General features: G+C 57.3%; 1 protein-coding gene across 2 annotated transcripts in view; it reads left to right on the plus strand.

Annotated features, from left to right (window-relative positions):
* SIL1 (SIL1 nucleotide exchange factor) overlaps positions 1 to 24433 on the plus strand; it is a 340917-nt gene that overhangs the window by 276952 nt on the left and 39532 nt on the right. The gene's annotated exons all lie outside the window — the stretch shown is intronic.

Here is a 24433-nt window from a genome sequence, read left to right on the forward strand (position 1 = left end):
GTCTTTGGGTTGTCCTTGATTTGCAGTGTTTGGGGTGTGATGGTTCTCTCTGCGGTTTTTAGGCCGAGGTACTTCCACGGGGCTGTCTTTTGGACTTTATCTGCTGCAATCTCAACACCTTTTTCCTGTGCTGCAGCGATGACATCTTGTACTGCAACGTCCAAGATGATTTGAGCTTCTGCAGAAACTAATGTAGCCTTAGCTAGGCTGGCATCATGGTGTAAGGATGCCCTAATGGCGCATGCCTCGGCCGTTTGTGCAATGGTAGGTTTTGGGGAAAGTGGCATGAGGGATGAGAGGAGGAGGCAAAAGTAGAGACATGCAAGGCATTGGGATGGGTGGCCTGTGGGATTCGTGCCTTTTATTAGAGGCCAGGTTCTCTGGTGCACTCTGTTCCTGCCTCTTCCTGAGATTTCATTGCTGGATGAGGAGCTCAAGAGTGCTGAAAGCAGAAGCCTGTCCTTCGTGTTCCCTTTGCGAGGGCAGTGGAAGTGCCCTGAGTGCACATTCAGAGGCACCTTCATGGCTTCTCATGCCACGACACCAAAACTAAATGTGCAAGGTGGCTTCTTTGAATGACATTTAGTCCTTTGAAATATGTGCAGCAAGTGGTCTGAAACTGCTTTGTGAGCCTGCTCCTTGGGATCAGCTGTGAGGGGGGGAGGGCTGGCCTGCTCCCAGTGCTGTGTCCCACTGGGAGCAGCCCCACAGGCTCACCTGCAGAGCAGGCACTGCCAGAGGCCCTGGAGATCTCACCTGCCCTGCACGCAGCTTTGTAAAGGTGCTGTAAACATCAGCTGGTGCTGACTTTCCCCTTGGAAGTCTTGGTTTAGTTCCTATGGGGAATTTGTTTCCCGAAGGGTGTGGGATTTTCCCCTGCCAGCTGTGATGGGGATGCTCGGGGAGTGTGGGGCTTTGGGGGCAGCTGCCCGGGCAGGGGCTGAGCTGGGGGCCCTGTTGGGCCCATGGCCCCCAGCAGCAGCAGCAGCAGCAGCAGCAGCAGGAGGAGGCCCAGGGCCCAAAGCCCCGAGCCCCGTGCCCAGCACAGGCTGCCCTGTCCCTGCAGCTGTCACCCGAGTGGGGCCCAGGGGCCAGTGGCCGCTGCCAGCAGCAGGAATGCGGGCAGGGTGAGGATGCCCTGGCTTGGCTTTTGTCTCTGGAACAATCCGGGCTCAGGGCAGTGCAGAGCAGGCTGGGAAGCAGAGGCCGGAGCCTTTGGAGGCTGCAAGCCTTAAAGATCAACCCCTGCAGCAGCCCAGATCCAGGTGCCCCAGTTGCCAAGGCTGTGGTGGCCTTCAGAGCGTGCAGGTGGATTTTGCAAGCCTGTGGCCTGCTGCGGGCTCTGGGCCCGGGAGTGCCTGTGGCTCCAGCAGGAAGGGTGGCTGAAGGTTTGCTGCCTGCTTTGGTGGCATGGCTGCAGGGGCCAGTGCTGTGAGAGGCCCCTGTGTGAGAGCTGGAGACAGCTGAGCTCTTGGGGACACCGCTGTGCCCCAGGCCAGGAAGAGCAGCAGTGCCCAGTGCCAGGAGTGGTGTCAGTGGGAGCCCCTGTGCGCAGGGACTCCCAGCACCAGGGTGGCCGTGCCAGGACCCCCAGGGACGTGCAGCCCCGGGAACCCGGAACAAGTGGAACCCACAAGTGTGCAAAGGCTGTCTGTGCCCAAAGGAATGGCAAGGGAAGTCAGGTTTTAAAAGAAACAGTATTTATTTGCCGAAGATCGGCAAATCTAGGATTTATAGAACAGGTTTCTTTGTAACAATCTTTATTGCAACAACAACAATGTACAGAACATATTTACATGGGATCCGATGGAATAACAATCTTCAAAACGTATTTACAGAGAACTTCTAACATACTGAACGTATTTACAAGAAACTTCTAAACTTTCCAACGTATTTACAAAGGCGTGGCATGTGTGCCATCATCTGCATCAGTCCTGGAAGAAAGGAAGCAGCAGAGCTGGACTCAGCTGCCAGCACTGGGCCCAGCAGGGCTGGGAGCTGGGCCGCAGGGGCTGGGACGGGGCTGGCAGGGCTGGCGTGGCCCCAGGCAAGCGCAGGGCAGGCCGGGGCTGGTGCTTGTGCCACCACAATGCAGGCCCCCTGCGGGCACCGTGTCCCTGAGCGGGGCCATCCAGCCCAGCCCCAGCCTGGAGTCAGGGGAGCCCCAGTGTCTGTGGGCAGGGCGTGGGAAGCATCTGCCTGTCTTACTTGTGGGGCTCCATCTTCAGCCAAGGACCATGGGCTCCTCCTCATCCTTCTCATCAACTTCCATGGGCTCCTCGATGTTGCCGTCCTCCTCAACCTCCATGTCTTCGATGTCGTCCTCCTCATCGACTTCCATCTCCTCGACGTTGTCCTCCTCCTCTACTTCCATGTCTTCAACAGGGGAGGAGATGGAAGGAGAGGAGGTGTCCACCTCCATCATCTCTTCCTCATTCAGGCCCAGGTCCACTTCCATGGCCTCCACAGTGTCTCTGGCAGTCTGCAAGGGGCAGCACAATCTCCCAGTGGGCCTCCTGTCCCACACCATCCATTCCCACATGGCTGCAGCCTGCCCAAGCCGCGTGCCCCCTGCCTGGAATAGCACTGTACCTCCAGTGGCACATCAGCGCTCATCCTGCTGGGATTGGCGCTCCAGAGCAGGCGTCAGGAGAAGTCCAGGCAGCAGCAGCAGCTCAGCGCTGTGGGGCAGAGCGCAGAGCAAACGGCAACTGACCCTTGGCAGCCGGTGGAGTGTCTGCTGTGCTCGTTTCCAGGTCCTGGACGTTCCACCTGGAGCCCTCTGGGAGCTGTGATGTCACAGAAAGTTCAGGGTCGCTGCGCAGTGGGAGATGGGGATGGCAGAATGATCAAATCCTTGAATGCTTTGGCTTGGAAGGGACCCGCAAGATGATCTGGTTGCAAGCCAAGAAACCTCCCAGCACACCAGGTTGCTGCGGCCACTGTCCCTCCCGGCCTTGGCTGTTCCTGGGGATGGGGCATCCACAGCCCCTCTGCCGTGGTCCCTGTGTCAGGGACCAGCACACTGAGAGTAAAGAACTTCTTGCCATCATCAAATTTCTTCCAACTCTTGCAGTTTGATACCATTCCCCCTTGTCCTGTCAGTTCAGTTCCTTGAGGAGTCTTCTCCCACTTCCCTGTGGTCAGGCTGTTCCTGCAGGGTCACACGAGTGGCTGAACCTGCAGACAGGAGAGAGAGAAGCCAAGTACGCAGCCAGAGAAAATAGGGAATGTGGCATGAGGGATGAGAGAAGGAGGCAAAAGTAGAGACATACAAGGCTTTGGGTTGGGTGGCCTGTGGGATTCATGCCTTTTAGTAGAGGCCAGGTTCCCCGGTGCACTCAATTCCTGCCTCTTCCTGCGATTTCCTTGCTGGGTGAGGAGCTCAGCAGTGCTGAAAGCAGAGGCCAGTCTGTTTGTTCCCTTTGGGATGGCAGTGGAAGTGCCCTGAGTACACTTTCAGAGCACTTCATGGCTTCTCATGCCACGACATCAAAACTGCTTCCACAGAGCCTGTGGAGTTCTGGCAGTCTTTGGGTTGTCCTTGATTTGCAGTGTTTGGGGTGTGATGGTTCTCTCTGCGGTTTTTAGGCCGAGGTACTTCCACGGGGCTGTCTTTTGGACTTTATCTGCTGCAATCTCAACACCTTTTTCCTGTGCTGCAGCGATGACATCTTGTACTGCAACGTCCAAGATGATTTGAGCTTCTGCAGAAACTAATGTAGCCTTAGCTAGGCTGGCATCATGGTGTAAGGATGCCCTAATGGCGCATGCCTCGGCCATTTGTGCAATGGTAGGTTTTGGGGAAAGTGGCATGAGGGATGAGAGGAGGAGGAAAACGTAGAGACATGCAAGGCATTGGGATGGGTGGCCTGTGGGATTCGTGCCTTTTATTAGAGGCCAGGTTCTCTGGTGCACTCTGTTCCTGCCTCTTCCTGAGATTTCATTGCTGGATGAGGAGCTCAAGAGTGCTGAAAGCAGAAGCCTGTCCTTCGTGTTCCCTTTGCGAGGGCAGTGGAAGTGCCCTGAGTGCACATTCAGAGGCACCTTCATGGCTTCTCATGCCACGACACCAAAACTAAATGTGCAAGGTGGCTTCTTTGAATGACATTTAGTCCTTTGAAATATGTGCAGCAAGTGGTCTGAAACTGCTTTGTGAGCCTGCTCCTTGGGATCAGCTGTGAGGGGGGGAGGGCTGGCCTGCTCCCAGTGCTGTGTCCCACTGGGAGCAGCCCCACAGGCTCACCTGCAGAGCAGGCACTGCCAGAGGCCCTGGAGATCTCACCTGCCCTGCACGCAGCTTTGTAAAGGTGCTGTAAACATCAGCTGGTGCTGACTTTCCCCTTGGAAGTCTTGGTTTAGTTCCTATGGGGAATTTGTTTCCCGAAGGGTGTGGGATTTCCCCCTGCCAGCTGTGATGGGGATGCTCGGGGAGTGTGGGGCTTTGGGGGCAGCTGCCCGGGCAGGGGCTGAGCTGGGGGCCCTGTTGGGCCCATGGCCCCCAGCAGCAGCAGCAGCAGGAGCAGCAGCAGGAGGAGGCCCAGGGCCCAAAGCCCCGTGCCCCCTGCCCAGCACAGGCTGCCCTGTCCCTGCAGCTGTCACCCGAGTGGGGCCCAGGGGCCAGTGGCCGCTGCCAGCAGCAGGAATGCGGGCAGGGTGAGGATGCCCTGGCTTGGCTTTTGTCTCTGGAACAATCCGGGCTCAGGGCAGTGCAGAGCAGGCTGGGAAGCAGAGGCCGGAGCCTTTGGAGGCTGCAAGCCTTAAAGATCAGCCCCTGCAGCAGCCCAGATCCAGGTGCCCCAGTTGCCAAGGCTGTGGTGGCCTTCAGAGCGTGCAGGTGGATTTTGCAAGCCTGTGGCCTGCTGCGGGCTCTGGGCCCGGGAGTGCCTGTGGCTCCAGCAGGAAGGGTGGCTGAAGGTTTGCTGCCTGCTTTGGTGGCATGGCTGCAGGGGCCAGTGCTGTGAGAGGCCCCTGTGTGAGAGCTGGAGACAGCTGAGCTCTTGGGGACACCGCTGTGCCCCAGGCCAGGAAGAGCAGCAGTGCCCAGTGCCAGGAGTGGTGTCAGTGGGAGCCCCTGTGCGCAGGGACTCCCAGCACCAGGGTGGCCGTGCCAGGACCCCCAGGGACGTGCAGCCCCGGGAACCCGGAACAAGTGGAACCCACAAGTGTGCAAAGGCTGTCTGTGCCCAAAGGAATGGCAAGGGAAGTCAGGTTTTAAAAGAAACAGTATTTATTTGCCGAAGATCGGCAAATCTAGGATTTATAGAACAGGTTTCTTTGTAACAATCTTTATTGCAACAACAACAATGTACAGAACATATTTACATGGGATCCGATGGAATAACAATCTTCAAAACGTATTTACAGAGAACTTCTAACATACTGAACGTATTTACAAGAAACTTCTAAACTTTCCAACGTATTTACAAAGGCGTGGCATGTGTGCCATCATCTGCATCAGTCCTGGAAGAAAGGAAGCAGCAGAGCTGGACTCAGCTGCCAGCACTGGGCCCAGCAGGGCTGGGAGCTGGGCCGCAGGGGCTGGGACGGGGCTGGCAGGGCTGGCGTGGCCCCAGGCAAGCGCAGGGCAGGCCGGGGCTGGTGCTTGTGCCACCACAATGCAGGCCCCCTGCGGGCACCGTGTCCCTGAGCGGGGCCATCCAGCCCAGCCCCAGCCTGGAGTCAGGGGAGCCCCAGTGTCTGTGGGCAGGGCGTGGGAAGCATCTGCCTGTCTTACTTGTGGGGCTCCATCTTCAGCCAAGGACCATGGGCTCCTCCTCATCCTTCTCATCAACTTCCATGGGCTCCTCGATGTTGCCCTCCTCCTCAACCTCCATGTCTTCGATGTCGTCCTCCTCATCGACTTCCATCTCCTCGACGTTGTCCTCCTCCTCTACTTCCATGTCTTCAACAGGGGAGGAGATGGAAGGAGAGGAGGTGTCCACCTCCATCATCTCTTCCTCATTCAGGCCCAGGTCCACTTCCATGGCCTCCACAGTGTCTCTGGCAGTCTGCAAGGGGCAGCACAATCTCCCAGTGGGCCTCCTGTCCCACACCATCCATTCCCACATGGCTGCAGCCTGCCCAAGCCGCGTGCCCCCTGCCTGGAATAGCACTGTACCTCCAGTGGCACATCAGCGCTCATCCTGCTGGGATTGGCGCTCCAGAGCAGGCGTCAGGAGAAGTCCAGGCAGCAGCAGCAGCTCAGCGCTGTGGGGCAGAGCGCAGAGCAAACGGCAACTGACCCTTGGCAGCCGGTGGAGTGTCTGCTGTGCTCGTTTCCAGGTCCTGGACGTTCCACCTGGAGCCCTCTGGGAGCTGTGATGTCACAGAAAGTTCAGGGTCGCTGCGCAGTGGGAGATGGGGATGGCAGAATGATCAAATCCTTGAATGCTTTGGCTTGGAAGGGACCCGCAAGATGATCTGGTTGCAAGCCAAGAAACCTCCCAGCACACCAGGTTGCTGCGGCCACTGTCCCTCCCGGCCTTGGCTGTTCCTGGGGATGGGGCATCCACAGCCCCTCTGCCGTGGTCCCTGTGTCAGGGACCAGCACACTGAGAGTAAAGAACTTCTTGCCATCACCAAATTTCTTCCAACTCTTGCAGTTTGATACCATTCCCCCTTGTCCTGTCAGTTCAGTTCCTTGAGGAGTCTTCTCCCACTTCCCTGTGGTCAGGCTGTTCCTGCAGGGTCACACGAGTGGCTGAACCTGCAGACAGGAGAGAGAGAAGCCAAGTACGCAGCCAGAGAAAATAGGGAATGTGGCATGAGGGATGAGAGAAGGAGGCAAAAGTAGAGACATACAAGGCTTTGGGTTGGGTGGCCTGTGGGATTCATGCCTTTTAGTAGAGGCCAGGTTCCCCGGTGCACTCAATTCCTGCCTCTTCCTGCGATTTCCTTGCTGGGTGAGGAGCTCAGCAGTGCTGAAAGCAGAGGCCAGTCTGTTTGTTCCCTTTGGGATGGCAGTGGAAGTGCCCTGAGTACACTTTCAGAGCACTTCATGGCTTCTCCTGCCACGACATCAAAACTGCTTCCACAGAGCCTGTGGAGTTCTGGCAGAGTCTTTGGGTTGTCCTTGATTTGCAGTGTTTGGGGTGTGATGGTTCTCTCTGCGGTTTTTAGGCCGAGGTACTTCCACGGGGCTGTCTTTTGGACTTTATCTGCTGCAATCTCAACACCTTTTTCCTGTACTGCAGCGATGACATCTTGTACTGCAACGTCCAAGATGATTTGAGCTTCTGCAGAAACTAATGTAGCCTTAGCTAGGCTGGCATCATGGTGTAAGGATGCCCTAATGGTGCATGCCTCGGCCATTTGTGCAATGGTAGGTTTTGGGGAAAGTGGCATGAGGGATGAGAGGAGGAGGAAAACGTAGAGACATGCAAGGCATTGGGATGGGTGGCCTGTGGGATTCGTGCCTTTTATTAGAGGCCAGGTTCTCTGGTGCACTCTGTTCCTGCCTCTTCCTGAGATTTCATTGCTGGATGAGGAGCTCAAGAGTGCTGAAAGCAGAAGCCTGTCCTTCGTGTTCCCTTTGGGATGGCAGTGGAAGTGCCCTGAGTGCACATTCAGAGGCACCTTCATGGCTTCTCATGCCACGACACCAAAACTAAATGTGCAAGGTGGCTTCTTTGAATGACATTTAGTCCTTTGAAATATGTGCAGCAAGTGGTCTGAAACTGCTTTGTGAGCCTGCTCCTTGGGATCAGCTGTGAGGGGGGGAGGGCTGGCCTGCTCCCAGTGCTGTGTCCCACTGGGAGCAGCCCCACAGGCTCACCTGCAGAGCAGGCACTGCCAGAGGCCCTGGAGATCTCACCTGCCCTGCACGCAGCTTTGTAAAGGTGCTGTAAACATCAGCTGGTGCTGACTTTCCCCTTGGAAGTCTTGGTTTAGTTCCTATGGGGAATTTGTTTCCCGAAGGGTGTGGGATTTCCCCCTGCCAGCTGTGATGGGGATGCTCGGGGAGTGTGGGGCTTTGGGGGCAGCTGCCCGGGCAGGGGCTGAGCTGGGGGCCCTGTTGGGCCCATGGCCCCCAGCAGCAGCAGCAGCAGGAGCAGCAGCAGGAGGAGGCCCAGGGCCCAAAGCCCCGTGCCCCCTGCCCAGCACAGGCTGCCCTGTCCCTGCAGCTGTCACCCGAGTGGGGCCCAGGGGCCAGTGGCCGCTGCCAGCAGCAGGAATGCGGGCAGGGTGAGGATGCCCTGGCTTGGCTTTTGTCTCTGGAACAATCTGGGCTCAGGGCAGTGCAGAGCAGGCTGGGAAGCAGAGGCCGGAGCCTTTGGAGGCTGCAAGCCTTAAAGATCAACCCCTGCAGCAGCCCAGATCCAGGTGCCCCAGTTGCCAAGGCTGTGGTGGCCTTCAGAGCGTGCAGGTGGATTTTGCAAGCCTGTGGCCTGCTGCGGGCTCTGGGCCCGGGAGTGCCTGTGGCTCCAGCAGGAAGGGTGGCTGAAGGTTTGCTGCCTGCTTTGGTGGCATGGCTGCAGGGGCCAGTGCTGTGAGAGGCCCCTGTGTGAGAGCTGGAGACAGCTGAGCTCTTGGGGACACCGCTGTGCCCCAGGCCAGGAAGAGCAGCAGTGCCCAGTGCCAGGAGTGGTGTCAGTGGGAGCCCCTGTGCGCAGGGACTCCCAGCACCAGGGTGGCCGTGCCAGGACCCCCAGGGACGTGCAGCCCCGGGAACCCGGAACAAGTGGAACCCACAAGTGTGCAAAGGCTGTCTGTGCCCAAAGGAATGGCAAGGGAAGTCAGGTTTTAAAAGAAACAGTATTTATTTGCCGAAGATCGGCAAATCTAGGATTTATAGAACAGGTTTCTTTGTAACAATCTTTATTGCAACAACAACAATGTACAGAACATATTTACATGGGATCCGATGGAATAACAATCTTCAAAACGTATTTACAGAGAACTTCTAACATACTGAACGTATTTACAAGAAACTTCTAAACTTTCCAACGTATTTACAAAGGCGTGGCATGTGTGCCATCATCTGCATCAGTCCTGGAAGAAAGGAAGCAGCAGAGCTGGACTCAGCTGCCAGCACTGGGCCCAGCAGGGCTGGGAGCTGGGCCGCAGGGGCTGGGACGGGGCTGGCAGGGCTGGCGTGGCCCCAGGCAAGCGCAGGGCAGGCCGGGGCTGGTGCTTGTGCCACCACAATGCAGGCCCCCTGCGGGCACCGTGTCCCTGAGCGGGGCCATCCAGCCCAGCCCCAGCCTGGAGTCAGGGGAGCCCCAGTGTCTGTGGGCAGGGCGTGGGAAGCATCTGCCTGTCTTACTTGTGGGGCTCCATCTTCAGCCAAGGACCATGGGCTCCTCCTCATCCTTCTCATCCACTTCCATGTCCTCGATGTTGCCCTCCTCCTCAACCTCCATCTCTTCGATGTTATCCTCCTCCTCTACTTCCATCTCCTCGACGTTGTCCTCCTCCTCTACTTCCATGTCTTCAACAGGGGAGGAGATGGAAGGAGAGGAGGAGTCCACCTCCATCATCTCTTCTTCATCCAGGCCCAGGTCCACTTCCATGGCCTCCACAGTGTCTCTGGCAGTCTGCAAGGGGCAGCACAATCTCCCAGTGAGCCTCCTGTCCCACACCATCCATTCCCACATGGCTGCAGCCTGCCCAAGCCGCGTGCCCCCTGCCTGGAATGGCACTGTACCTCCAGTAGCACAGCAGTGCTCATCCTGCTGGGATTGGCGCTCCAGAGCAGGCGTCAGGAAAAGCCCAGGCAGCAGCAGCAGCTCAGCGCTGAGGGGCAGAGCGCAGAGCGAATGGCAACTGACCCTTGGCAGCCGGTGGAGTGTCTGCTCTGCTCGTTTCCAGGTCCTGGACGTTCCACCTGGAGCCCTCTGGGAGCTGTGATGTCACAGAAAGTTCAGGGTCGCTGCGCAGTGGGAGATGGGGATGGCAGAATGATCAAATCCTTGAATGCTTTGGCTTGGAAGGGACCCGCAAGATGATCTGGTTGCAAGCCAAGAAACCTCCCAGCACACCAGGTTGCTGCGGCCCCTGTCCCTCCCGGCCTTGGCTGTTCCTGGGGATGGGGCATCCACAGCCCCTCTGCCGTGGTCCCTGTGTCAGGGACCCAGCACACTGAGAGTAAAGAACTTCTTGCCATCATCAAATTTCTTCCAACTCTTGCATTCCCCCTTGTCCTGTCAGTTCAGTTCCTTGAGGAGTCTTCTCCCACTTCCCTGTGGTCAGGCTGTTCCTGCAGGGTCACACGAGTGGCTGAACCTGCAGACAGGAGAGAGAGAAGCCAAGTACGCAGCCAGAGAAAATAGGGAATGTGGCATGAGGGATGAGAGAAGGAGGCAAAAGTAGAGACATACAAGGCTTTGGGTTGGGTGGCCTGTGGGATTCATGCCTTTTAGTAGAGGCCAGGTTCCCCGGTGCACTCAATTCCTGCCTCTTCCTGCGATTTCCTTGCTGGGTGAGGAGCTCAGCAGTGCTGAAAGCAGAGGCCAGTCTGTTTGTTCCCTTTGGGATGGCAGTGGAAGTGCCCTGAGTACACTTTCAGAGCACTTCATGGCTTCTCCTGCCACGACATCAAAACTGCTTCCACAGAGCCTGTGGAGTTCTGGCAGAGTCTTTGGGTTGTCCTTGATTTGCAGTGTTTGGGGTGTGATGGTTCTCTCTGCGGTTTTTAGGCCGAGGTACTTCCACGGGGCTGTCTTTTGGACTTTATCTGCTGCAATCTCAACACCTTTTTCCTGTACTGCAGCGATGACATCTTGTACTGCAACGTCCAAGATGATTTGAGCTTCTGCAGAAACTAATGTAGCCTTAGCTAGGCTGGCATCATGGTGTAAGGATGCCCTAATGGTGCATGCCTCGGCCATTTGTGCAATGGTAGGTTTTGGGGAAAGTGGCATGAGGGATGAGAGGAGGAGGAAAACGTAGAGACATGCAAGGCATTGGGATGGGTGGCCTGTGGGATTCGTGCCTTTTATTAGAGGCCAGGTTCTCTGGTGCACTCTGTTCCTGCCTCTTCCTGAGATTTCATTGCTGGATGAGGAGCTCAAGAGTGCTGAAAGCAGAAGCCTGTCCTTCGTGTTCCCTTTGGGATGGCAGTGGAAGTGCCCTGAGTGCACATTCAGAGGCACCTTCATGGCTTCTCATGCCACGACACCAAAACTAAATGTGCAAGGTGGCTTCTTTGAATGACATTTAGTCCTTTGAAATATGTGCAGCAAGTGGTCTGAAACTGCTTTGTGAGCCTGCTCCTTGGGATCAGCTGTGAGGGGGGGAGGGCTGGCCTGCTCCCAGTGCTGTGTCCCACTGGGAGCAGCCCCACAGGCTCACCTGCAGAGCAGGCACTGCCAGAGGCCCTGGAGATCTCACCTGCCCTGCACGCAGCTTTGTAAAGGTGCTGTAAACATCAGCTGGTGCTGACTTTCCCCTTGGAAGTCTTGGTTTAGTTCCTATGGGGAATTTGTTTCCCGAAGGGTGTGGGATTTCCCCCTGCCAGCTGTGATGGGGATGCTCGGGGAGTGTGGGGCTTTGGGGGCAGCTGCCCGGGCAGGGGCTGAGCTGGGGGCCCTGTTGGGCCCATGGCCCCCAGCAGCAGCAGCAGCAGGAGCAGCAGCAGGAGGAGGCCCAGGGCCCAAAGCCCCGTGCCCCCTGCCCAGCACAGGCTGCCCTGTCCCTGCAGCTGTCACCCGAGTGGGGCCCAGGGGCCAGTGGCCGCTGCCAGCAGCAGGAATGCGGGCAGGGTGAGGATGCCCTGGCTTGGCTTTTGTCTCTGGAACAATCCGGGCTCAGGGCAGTGCAGAGCAGGCTGGGAAGCAGAGGCCGGAGCCTTTGGAGGCTGCAAGCCTTAAAGATCAGCCCCTGCAGCAGCCCAGATCCAGGTGCCCCAGTTGCCAAGGCTGTGGTGGCCTTCAGAGCGTGCAGGTGGATTTTGCAAGCCTGTGGCCTGCTGCGGGCTCTGGGCCCGGGAGTGCCTGTGGCTCCAGCAGGAAGGGTGGCTGAAGGTTTGCTGCCTGCTTTGGTGGCATGGCTGCAGGGGCCAGTGCTGTGAGAGGCCCCTGTGTGAGAGCTGGAGACAGCTGAGCTCTTGGGGACACCGCTGTGCCCCAGGCCAGGAAGAGCAGCAGTGCCCAGTGCCAGGAGTGGTGTCAGTGGGAGCCCCTGTGCGCAGGGACTCCCAGCACCAGGGTGGCCGTGCCAGGACCCCCAGGGACGTGCAGCCCCGGGAACCCGGAACAAGTGGAACCCACAAGTGTGCAAAGGCTGTCTGTGCCCAAAGGAATGGCAAGGGAAGTCAGGTTTTAAAAGAAACAGTATTTATTTGCCGAAGATCGGCAAATCTAGGATTTATAGAACAGGTTTCTTTGTAACAATCTTTATTGCAACAACAACAATGTACAGAACATATTTACATGGGATCCGATGGAATAACAATCTTCAAAACGTATTTACAGAGAACTTCTAACATACTGAACGTATTTACAAGAAACTTCTAAACTTTCCAACGTATTTACAAAGGCGTGGCATGTGTGCCATCATCTGCATCAGTCCTGGAAGAAAGGAAGCAGCAGAGCTGGACTCAGCTGCCAGCACTGGGCCCAGCAGGGCTGGGAGCTGGGCCGCAGGGGCTGGGACGGGGCTGGCAGGGCTGGCGTGGCCCCAGGCAAGCGCAGGGCAGGCCGGGGCTGGTGCTTGTGCCACCACAATGCAGGCCCCCTGCGGGCACCGTGTCCCTGAGCGGGGCCATCCAGCCCAGCCCCAGCCTGGAGTCAGGGGAGCCCCAGTGTCTGTGGGCAGGGCGTGGGAAGCATCTGCCTGTCTTACTTGTGGGGCTCCATCTTCAGCCAAGGACCATGGGCTCCTCCTCATCCTTCTCATCAACTTCCATGGGCTCCTCGATGTTGCCCTCCTCCTCAACCTCCATGTCTTCGATGTCGTCCTCCTCATCGACTTCCATCTCCTCGACGTTGTCCTCCTCCTCTACTTCCATGTCTTCAACAGGGGAGGAGATGGAAGGAGAGGAGGTGTCCACCTCCATCATCTCTTCCTCATTCAGGCCCAGGTCCACTTCCATGGCCTCCACAGTGTCTCTGGCAGTCTGCAAGGGGCAGCACAATCTCCCAGTGGGCCTCCTGTCCCACACCATCCATTCCCACATGGCTGCAGCCTGCCCAAGCCGCGTGCCCCCTGCCTGGAATAGCACTGTACCTCCAGTGGCACATCAGCGCTCATCCTGCTGGGATTGGCGCTCCAGAGCAGGCGTCAGGAGAAGTCCAGGCAGCAGCAGCAGCTCAGCGCTGTGGGGCAGAGCGCAGAGCAAACGGCAACTGACCCTTGGCAGCCGGTGGAGTGTCTGCTGTGCTCGTTTCCAGGTCCTGGACGTTCCACCTGGAGCCCTCTGGGAGCTGTGATGTCACAGAAAGTTCAGGGTCGCTGCGCAGTGGGAGATGGGGATGGCAGAATGATCAAATCCTTGAATGCTTTGGCTTGGAAGGGACCCGCAAGATGATCTGGTTGCAAGCCAAGAAACCTCCCAGCACACCAGGTTGCTGCGGCCACTGTCCCTCCCGGCCTTGGCTGTTCCTGGGGATGGGGCATCCACAGCCCCTCTGCCGTGGTCCCTGTGTCAGGGACCAGCACACTGAGAGTAAAGAACTTCTTGCCATCATCAAATTTCTTCCAACTCTTGCAGTTTGATACCATTCCCCCTTGTCCTGTCAGTTCAGTTCCTTGAGGAGTCTTCTCCCACTTCCCTGTGGTCAGGCTGTTCCTGCAGGGTCACACGAGTGGCTGAACCTGCAGACAGGAGAGAGAGAAGCCAAGTACGCAGCCAGAGAAAATAGGGAATGTGGCATGAGGGATGAGAGAAGGAGGCAAAAGTAGAGACATACAAGGCTTTGGGTTGGGTGGCCTGTGGGATTCATGCCTTTTAGTAGAGGCCAGGTTCCCCGGTGCACTCAATTCCTGCCTCTTCCTGCGATTTCCTTGCTGGGTGAGGAGCTCAGCAGTGCTGAAAGCAGAGGCCAGTCTGTTTGTTCCCTTTGGGATGGCAGTGGAAGTGCCCTGAGTACACTTTCAGAGCACTTCATGGCTTCTCCTGCCACGACATCAAAACTGCTTCCCCAGAGCCTGTGGAGTTCTGGCAGAGTCTTTGGGTTGTCCTTGATTTGCAGTGTTTGGGGTGTGATGGTTCTCTCTGCGGTTTTTAGGCCGAGGTACTTCCACGGGGCTGTCTTTTGGACTTTATCTGCTGCAATCTCAACACCTTTTTCCTGTACTGCAGCGATGACATCTTGTACTGCAACGTCCAAGATGATTTGAGCTTCTGCAGAAACTAATGTAGCCTTAGCTAGGCTGGCATCATGGTGTAAGGATGCCCTAATGGTGCATGCCTCGGCCATTTGTGCAATGGTAGGTTTTGGGGAAAGTGGCATGAGGGATGAGAGGAGGAGGAAAACGTAGAGACATGCAAGGCATTGGGATGGGTGGCCTGTGGGATTCGTGCCTTTTATTAGAGGCCAGGTTCTCTGGTGCACTCTGTTCCTGCCTCTTCCTGAGATTTCATTGCTGGATGAGGAGCTCAAGAGTGCTGAAAGCAGAAGCCTGTCCTTCGTGTTCCCTTTGGGATGGCAGTGGAAGTGCCCTGAGTGCACATTCAGAGGCACCTTCATGGCTTCTCATGCCACGACACCAAAACTAAATGTGCAAGGTGGCTTCTTTGAATGACATTTAGTCCTTTGAAATATGTGCAGCAAGTGGTCTGAAACTGCTTTGTGAGCCTGCTCCTTGGGATCAGCTGTGAGGGGGGGAGGGCTGGCCTGCTCCCAGTGCTGTGTCCCACTGGGAGCAGCCCCACAGGCTCACCTGCAGAGCAGGCACTGCCAGAGGCCCTGGAGATCTCACCTGCCCTGCACGCAGCTTTGTAAAGGTGCTGTAAACATCAGCTGGTGCTGACTTTCCCCTTGGAAGTCTTGGTTTAGTTCCTATGGGGAATTTGTTTCCCGAAGGGTGTGGGATTTCCCCCTGCCAGCTGTGATGGGGATGCTCGGGGAGTGTGGGGCTTTGGGGGCAGCTGCCCGGGCAGGGGCTGAGCTGGGGGCCCTGTTGGGCCCATGGCCCCCAGCAGCAGCAGCAGCAGGAGCAGCAGCAGGAGGAGGCCCAGGGCCCAAAGCCCCGTGCCCCCTGCCCAGCACAGGCTGCCCTGTCCCTGCAGCTGTCACCCGAGTGGGGCCCAGGGGCCAGTGGCCGCTGCCAGCAGCAGGAATGCGGGCAGGGTGAGGATGCCCTGGCTTGGCTTTTGTCTCTGGAACAATCTGGGCTCAGGGCAGTGCAGAGCAGGCTGGGAAGCAGAGGCCGGAGCCTTTGGAGGCTGCAAGCCTTAAAGATCAACCCCTGCAGCAGCCCAGATCCAGGTGCCCCAGTTGCCAAGGCTGTGGTGGCCTTCAGAGCGTGCAGGTGGATTTTGCAAGCCTGTGGCCTGCTGCGGGCTCTGGGCCCGGGAGTGCCTGTGGCTCCAGCAGGAAGGGTGGCTGAAGGTTTGCTGCCTGCTTTGGTGGCATGGCTGCAGGGGCCAGTGCTGTGAGAGGCCCCTGTGTGAGAGCTGGAGACAGCTGAGCTCTTGGGGACACCGCTGTGCCCCAGGCCAGGAAGAGCAGCAGTGCCCAGTGCCAGGAGTGGTGTCAGTGGGAGCCCCTGTGCGCAGGGACTCCCAGCACCAGGGTGGCCGTGCCAGGACCCCCAGGGACGTGCAGCCCCGGGAACCCGGAACAAGTGGAACCCACAAGTGTGCAAAGGCTGTCTGTGCCCAAAGGAATGGCAAGGGAAGTCAGGTTTTAAAAGAAACAGTATTTATTTGCCGAAGATCGGCAAATCTAGGATTTATAGAACAGGTTTCTTTGTAACAATCTTTATTGCAACAACAACAATGTACAGAACATATTTACATGGGATCCGATGGAATAACAATCTTCAAAACGTATTTACAGAGAACTTCTAACATACTGAACGTATTTACAAGAAACTTCTAAACTTTCCAACGTATTTACAAAGGCGTGGCATGTGTGCCATCATCTGCATCAGTCCTGGAAGAAAGGAAGCAGCAGAGCTGGACTCAGCTGCCAGCACTGGGCCCAGCAGGGCTGGGAGCTGGGCCGCAGGGGCTGGGACGGGGCTGGCAGGGCTGGCGTGGCCCCAGGCAAGCGCAGGGCAGGCCGGGGCTGGTGCTTGTGCCACCACAATGCAGGCCCCCTGCGGGCACCGTGTCCCTGAGCGGGGCCATCCAGCCCAGCCCCAGCCTGGAGTCAGGGGAGCCCCAGTGTCTGTGGGCAGGGCGTGGGAAGCATCTGCCTGTCTTACTTGTGGGGCTCCATCTTCAGCCAAGGACCATGGGCTCCTCCTCATCCTTCTCATCCACTTCCATGTCCTCGATGTTGCCCTCCTCCTCAACCTCCATCTCTTCGATGTTATCCTCCTCCTCTACTTCCATCTCCTCGACGTTGTCCTCCTCCTCTACTTCCATGTCTTCAACAGGGGAGGAGATGGAAGGAGAGGAGGAGTCCACCTCCATCATCTCTTCTTCATCCAGGCCCAGGTCCACTTCCATGGCCTCCACAGTGTCTCTGGCAGTCTGCAAGGGGCAGCACAATCTCCCAGTGAGCCTCCTGTCCCACACCATCCATTCCCACATGGCTGCAGCCTGCCCAAGCCGCGTGCCCCCTGCCTGGAATGGCACTGTACCTCCAGTAGCACAGCAGTGCTCATCCTGCTGGGATTGGCGCTCCAGAGCAGGCGTCAGGAAAAGCCCAGGCAGCAGCAGCAGCTCAGCGCTGAGGGGCAGAGCGCAGAGCGAATGGCAACTGACCCTTGGCAGCCGGTGGAGTGTCTGCTCTGCTCGTTTCCAGGTCCTGGACGTTCCACCTGGAGCCCTCTGGGAGCTGTGATGTCACAGAAAGTTCAGGGTCGCTGCGCAGTGGGAGATGGGGATGGCAGAATGATCAAATCCTTGAATGCTTTGGCTTGGAAGGGACCCGCAAGATGATCTGGTTGCAAGCCAAGAAACCTCCCAGCACACCAGGTTGCTGCGGCCCCTGTCCCTCCCGGCCTTGGCTGTTCCTGGGGATGGGGCATCCACAGCCCCTCTGCCGTGGTCCCTGTGTCAGGGACCCAGCACACTGAGAGTAAAGAACTTCTTGCCATCATCAAATTTCTTCCAACTCTTGCATTCCCCCTTGTCCTGTCAGTTCAGTTCCTTGAGGAGTCTTCTCCCACTTCCCTGTGGTCAGGCTGTTCCTGCAGGGTCACACGAGTGGCTGAACCTGCAGACAGGAGAGAGAGAAGCCAAGTACGCAGCCAGAGAAAATAGGGAATGTGGCATGAGGGATGAGAGAAGGAGGCAAAAGTAGAGACATACAAGGCTTTGGGTTGGGTGGCCTGTGGGATTCATGCCTTTTAGTAGAGGCCAGGTTCCCCGGTGCACTCAATTCCTGCCTCTTCCTGCGATTTCCTTGCTGGGTGAGGAGCTCAGCAGTGCTGAAAGCAGAGGCCAGTCTGTTTGTTCCCTTTGGGATGGCAGTGGAAGTGCCCTGAGTACACTTTCAGAGCACTTCATGGCTTCTCCTGCCACGACATCAAAACTGCTTCCACAGAGCCTGTGGAGTTCTGGCAGAGTCTTTGGGTTGTCCTTGATTTGCAGTGTTTGGGGTGTGATGGTTCTCTCTGCGGTTTTTAGGCCGAGGTACTTCCACGGGGCTGTCTTTTGGACTTTATCTGCTGCAATCTCAACACCTTTTTCCTGTACTGCAGCGATGACATCTTGTACTGCAACGTCCAAGATGATTTGAGCTTCTGCAGAAACTAATGTAGCCTTAGCTAGGCTGGCATCATGGTGTAAGGATGCCCTAATGGTGCATGCCTCGGCCATTTGTGCAATGGTAGGTTTTGGGGAAAGTGGCATGAGGGATGAGAGGAGGAGGAAAACGTAGAGACATGCAAGGCATTGGGATGGGTGGCCTGTGGGATTCGTGCCTTTTATTAGAGGCCAGGTTCTCTGGTGCACTCTGTTCCTGCCTCTTCCTGAGATTTCATTGCTGGATGAGGAGCTCAAGAGTGCTGAAAGCAGAAGCCTGTCCTTCGTGTTCCCTTTGGGATGGCAGTGGAAGTGCCCTGAGTGCACATTCAGAGGCACCTTCATGGCTTCTCATGCCACGACACCAAAACTAAATGTGCAAGGTGGCTTCTTTGAATGACATTTAGTCCTTTGAAATATGTGCAGCAAGTGGTCTGAAACTGCTTTGTGAGCCTGCTCCTTGGGATCAGCTGTGAGGGGGGGAGGGCTGGCCTGCTCCCAGTGCTGTGTCCCACTGGGAGCAGCCCCACAGGCTCACCTGCAGAGCAGGCACTGCCAGAGGCCCTGGAGATCTCACCTGCCCTGCACGCAGCTTTGTAAAGGTGCTGTAAACATCAGCTGGTGCTGACTTTCCCCTTGGAAGTCTTGGTTTAGTTCCTATGGGGAATTTGTTTCCCGAAGGGTGTGGGATTTCCCCCTGCCAGCTGTGATGGGGATGCTCGGGGAGTGTGGGGCTTTGGGGGCAGCTGCCCGGGCAGGGGCTGAGCTGGGGGCCCTGTTGGGCCCATGGCCCCCAGCAGCAGCAGCAGCAGGAGCAGCAGCAGGAGGAGGCCCAGGGCCCAAAGCCCCGTGCCCCCTGCCCAGCACAGGCTGCCCTGTCCCTGCAGCTGTCACCCGAGTGGGGCCCAGGGGCCAGTGGCCGCTGCCAGCAGCAGGAATGCGGGCAGGGTGAGGATGCCCTGGCTTGGCTTTTGTCTCTGGAACAATCCGGGCTCAGGGCAGTGCAGAGCAGGCTGGGAAGCAGAGGCCGGAGCCTTTGGAGGCTGCAAGCCTTAAAGATCAGCCCCTGCAGCAGCCCAGATCCAGGTGCCCCAGTTGCCAAGGCTGTGGTGGCCTTCAGAGCGTGCAGGTGGATTTTGCAAGCCTGTGGCCTGCTGCGGGCTCTGGGCCCGGGAGTGCCTGTGGCTCCAGCAGGAAGGGTGGCTGAAGGTTTGCTGCCTGCTTTGGTGGCATGGCTGCAGGGGCCAGTGCTGTGAGAGGCCCCTGTGTGAGAGCTGGAGACAGCTGAGCTCTTGGGGACACCGCTGTGCCCCAGGCCAGGAAGAGCAGCAGTGCCCAGTGCCAGGAGTGGTGTCAGTGGGAGCCCCTGTGCGCAGGGACTCCCAGCACCAGGGTGGCCGTGCCAGGACCCCCAGGGACGTGCAGCCCCGGGAACCCGGAACAAGTGGAACCCACAAGTGTGCAAAGGCTGTCTGTGCCCAAAGGAATGGCAAGGGAAGTCAGGTTTTAAAAGAAACAGTATTTATTTGCCGAAGATCGGCAAATCTAGGATTTATAGAACAGGTTTCTTTGTAACAATCTTTATTGCAACAACAACAATGTACAGAACATATTTACATGGGATCCGATGGAATAACAATCTTCAAAACGTATTTACAGAGAACTTCTAACATACTGAACGTATTTACAAGAAACTTCTAAACTTTCCAACGTATTTACAAAGGCGTGGCATGTGTGCCATCATCTGCATCAGTCCTGGAAGAAAGGAAGCAGCAGAGCTGGACTCAGCTGCCAGCACTGGGCCCAGCAGGGCTGGGAGCTGGGCCGCAGGGGCTGGGACGGGGCTGGCAGGGCTGGCGTGGCCCCAGGCAAGCGCAGGGCAGGCCGGGGCTGGTGCTTGTGCCACCACAATGCAGGCCCCCTGCGGGCACCGTGTCCCTGAGCGGGGCCATCCAGCCCAGCCCCAGCCTGGAGTCAGGGGAGCCCCAGTGTCTGTGGGCAGGGTGTGGGAAGCATCTGCCTGTCTTACTTGTGGGGCTCCATCTTCAGCCAAGGACCATGGGCTCCTCCTCATCCTTCTCATCCACTTCCATGTCCTCGATGTTGCCCTCCTCCTCAACCTCCATCTCTTCGATGTTATCCTCCTCCTCTACTTCCATCTCCTCGACGTTGTCCTCCTCCTCTACTTCCATGTCTTCAACAGGGGAGGAGATGGAAGGAGAGGAGGAGTCCACCTCCATCATCTCTTCTTCATCCAGGCCCAGGTCCACTTCCATGGCCTCCACAGTGTCTCTGGCAGTCTGCAAGGGGCAGCACAATCTCCCAGTGAGCCTCCTGTCCCACACCATCCATTCCCACATGGCTGCAGCCTGCCCAAGCCGCGTGCCCCCTGCCTGGAATGGCACTGTACCTCCAGTAGCACAGCAGTGCTCATCCTGCTGGGATTGGCGCTCCAGAGCGGGCGTCAGGAAAAGCCCAGGCAGCAGCAGCAGCTCAGCGCTGAGGGGCAGAGCGCAGAGCGAATGGCAACTGACCCTTGGCAGCTGGTGGAGTGTCTGCTCTGCTCGTTTCCAGGTCCTGGACATTCCACCTGGAGCCCTCTGGGAGCTGTGATGTCACAGAAAGTTCAGGGTCGCTGCGCAGTGGGAGATGGGGATGGCAGAATGATCAAATCCTTGAATGCTTTGGCTTGGAAGGGACCCGCAAGATGATCTGGTTGCAAGCCAAGAAACCTCCCAGCACACCAGGTTGCTGCGGCCCCTGTCCCTCCCGGCCTTGGCTGTTCCTGGGGATGGGGCATCCACAGCCCCTCTGCCGTGGTCCCTGTGTCAGGGACCCAGCACACTGAGAGTAAAGAACTTCTTGCCATCATCAAATTTCTTCCAACTCTTGCATTCCCCCTTGTCCTGTCAGTTCAGTTCCTTGAGGAGTCTTCTCCCACTTCCCTGTGGTCAGGCTGTTCCTGCAGGGTCACACGAGTGGCTGAACCTGCAGACAGGAGAGAGAGAAGCCAAGTACGCAGCCAGAGAAAATAGGGAATGTGGCATGAGGGATGAGAGAAGGAGGCAAAAGTAGAGACATACAAGGCTTTGGGTTGGGTGGCCTGTGGGATTCATGCCTTTTAGTAGAGGCCAGGTTCCCCGGTGCACTCAATTCCTGCCTCTTCCTGCGATTTCCTTGCTGGGTGAGGAGCTCAGCAGTGCTGAAAGCAGAGGCCAGTCTGTTTGTTCCCTTTGGGATGGCAGTGGAAGTGCCCTGAGTACACTTTCAGAGCACTTCATGGCTTCTCCTGCCACGACATCAAAACTGCTTCCCCAGAGCCTGTGGAGTTCTGGCAGAGTCTTTGGGTTGTCCTTGATTTGCAGTGTTTGGGGTGTGATGGTTCTCTCTGCGGTTTTTAGGCCGAGGTACTTCCACGGGGCTGTCTTTTGGACTTTATCTGCTGCAATCTCAACACCTTTTTCCTGTGCTGCAGCGATGACATCTTGTACTGCAACGTCCAAGATGATTTGAGCTTCTGCAGAAACTAATGTAGCCTTAGCTAGGCTGGCATCATGGTGTAAGGATGCCCTAATGGCGCATGCCTCGGCCATTTGTGCAATGGTAGGTTTTGGGGAAAGTGGCATGAGGGATGAGAGGAGGAGGCAAAAGTAGAGACATGCAAGGCATTGGGATGGGTGGCCTGTGGGATTCGTGCCTTTTATTAGAGGCCAGGTTCTCTGGTGCACTCTGTTCCTGCCTCTTCCTGAGATTTCATTGCTGGATGAGGAGCTCAAGAGTGCTGAAAGCAGAAGCCTGTCCTTCGTGTTCCCTTTGCGAGGGCAGTGGAAGTGCCCTGAGTGCACATTCAGAGGCACCTTCATGGCTTCTCATGCCACGACACCAAAACTAAATGTGCAAGGTGGCTTCTTTGAATGACATTTAGTCCTTTGAAATATGTGCAGCAAGTGGTCTGAAACTGCTTTGTGAGCCTGCTCCTTGGGATCAGCTGTGAGGGGGGGAGGGCTGGCCTGCTCCCAGTGCTGTGTCCCACTGGGAGCAGCCCCACAGGCTCACCTGCAGAGCAGGCACTGCCAGAGGCCCTGGAGATCTCACCTGCCCTGCACGCAGCTTTGTAAAGGTGCTGTAAACATCAGCTGGTGCTGACTTTCCCCTTGGAAGTCTTGGTTTAGTTCCTATGGGGAATTTGTTTCCTGAAGGGTGTGGGATTTCCCCCTGCCAGCTGTGATGGGGATGCTCGGGGAGTGTGGGGCTTTGGGGGCAGCTGCCCGGGCAGGGGCTGAGCTGGGGGCCCTGTTGGGCCCATGGCCCCCAGCAGCAGCAGCAGCAGGAGCAGCAGCAGGAGGAGGCCCAGGGCCCAAAGCCCCGTGCCCCCTGCCCAGCACAGGCTGCCCTGTCCCTGCAGCTGTCACCCGAGTGGGGCCCAGGGGCCAGTGGCCGCTGCCAGCAGCAGGAATGCGGGCAGGGTGAGGATGCCCTGGCTTGGCTTTTGTCTCTGGAACAATCCGGGCTCAGGGCAGTGCAGAGCAGGCTGGGAAGCAGAGGCCGGAGCCTTTGGAGGCTGCAAGCCTTAAAGATCAACCCCTGCAGCAGCCCAGATCCAGGTGCCCCAGTTGCCAAGGCTGTGGTGGCCTTCAGAGCGTGCAGGTGGATTTTGCAAGCCTGTGGCCTGCTGCGGGCTCTGGGCCCGGGAGTGCCTGTGGCTCCAGCAGGAAGGGTGGCTGAAGGTTTGCTGCCTGCTTTGGTGGCATGGCTGCAGGGGCCAGTGCTGTGAGAGGCCCCTGTGTGAGAGCTGGAGACAGCTGAGCTCTTGGGGACACCGCTGTGCCCCAGGCCAGGAAGAGCAGCAGTGCCCAGTGCCAGGAGTGGTGTCAGTGGGAGCCCCTGTGCGCAGGGACTCCCAGCACCAGGGTGGCCGTGCCAGGACCCCCAGGGACGTGCAGCCCCGGGAACCCGGAACAAGTGGAACCCACAAGTGTGCAATGGCTGTCTGTGCCCAAAGGAATGGCAAGGGAAGTCAGGTTTTAAAAGAAACAGTATTTATTTGCCGAAGATCGGCAAATCTAGGATTTATAGAACAGGTTTCTTTGTAACAATCTTTATTGCAACAACAGCAGTGCACAGAACATATTTACATGGGATCCGATGGAATAACAATCTTCAAAACGTATTTACAGAGAACTTCTAACGTAGTGAACGTATTTACAAGAAACTTCTAAACATCAAACGTATTTACAAAGGCGTGGCATGTGTGCCATCATCTGCATCAGTCCTGGAAGAAAGGAAGCAGCAGAGCTGGACTCAGCTGCCAGCACTGGGCCCAGCAGGGCTGGGAGCTGGGCCGCAGGGGCTGGGACGGGGCTGGCAGGGCTGGCGTGGCCCCAGGCAAGCGCAGGGCAGGCCGGGGCTGGTGCTTGTGCCACCACAATGCAGGCCCCCTGCGGGCACCGTGTCCCTGAGCGGGGCCATCCAGCCCAGCCCCAGCCTGGAGTCAGGGGAGCCCCAGTGTCTGTGGGCAGGGCGTGGGAAGCATCTGCCTGTCTTACTTGTGGGGCTCCATCTTCAGCCAAGGACCATGGGCTCCTCCTCATCCTTCTCATCCACTTCCATGTCCTCGATGTTGCCCTCCTCCTCAACCTCCATCTCTTCGATGTTATCCTCCTCCTCTACTTCCATCTCCTCGACGTTGTCCTCCTCCTCTACTTCCATGTCTTCAACAGGGGAGGAGATGGAAGGAGAGGAGGAGTCCACCTCCATCATCTCTTCTTCATCCAGGCCCAGGTCCACTTCCATGGCCTCCACAGTGTCTCTGGCAGTCTGCAAGGGGCAGCACAATCTCCCAGTGGGCCTCCTGTCCCACACCATCCATTCCCACATGGCTGCAGCCTGCCCAAGCCGCGTGCCCCCTGCCTGGAATGGCACTGTACCTCCAGTGGCACAGCAGTGCTCATCCTGCTGGGATTGGCGCTCCAGAGCGGGCGTCAGGAGAAGCCCAGGCAGCAGCAGCAGCTCAGCGCTGAGGGGCAGAGCGCAGAGCGAATGGCAACTGACCCTTGGCAGCCGGTGGAGTGTCTGCTCTGCTCGTTTCCAGGTCCTGGACGTTCCACCTGGAGCCCTCTGGGAGCTGTGATGTCACAGAAAGTTCAGGGTCGCTGCGCAGTGGGAGATGGGGATGGCAGAATGATCAAATCCTTGAATGCTTTGGCTTGGAAGGGACCCGCAAGATGATCTGGTTGCAAGCCAAGAAACCTCCCAGCACACCAGGTTGCTGCGGCCCCTGTCCCTCCCGGCCTTGGCTGTTCCTGGGGATGGGGCATCCACAGCCCCTCTGCCGTGGTCCCTGTGTCAGGGACCAGCACACTGAGAGTAAAGAACTTCTTGCCATCATCAAATTTCTTCCAACTCTTGCAGTTTGATACCATTCCCCCTTGTGCTGTCACTCGAATTCCTGACAAAGAATCCTCTCCCACTCCTGTGTAGCTCCTTCCCAAACCGCAAAGGTGCTCTGAGGTCTTTCATGACTTTGTGTACTATGTTCATAAGCTGAAATCTCCAAGGTGCGTCTTTCATGCCCTCTGCAATGATTTAGTGGCACAGGCATGGTTCCTCTATTGCAACTCGAAATTC

The sequence above is a fragment of the Agelaius phoeniceus genome, chromosome 15 (assembly GCF_051311805.1).
Source record: "Agelaius phoeniceus isolate bAgePho1 chromosome 15, bAgePho1.hap1, whole genome shotgun sequence".
NCBI lineage: Eukaryota > Metazoa > Chordata > Aves > Passeriformes > Icteridae > Agelaius > Agelaius phoeniceus.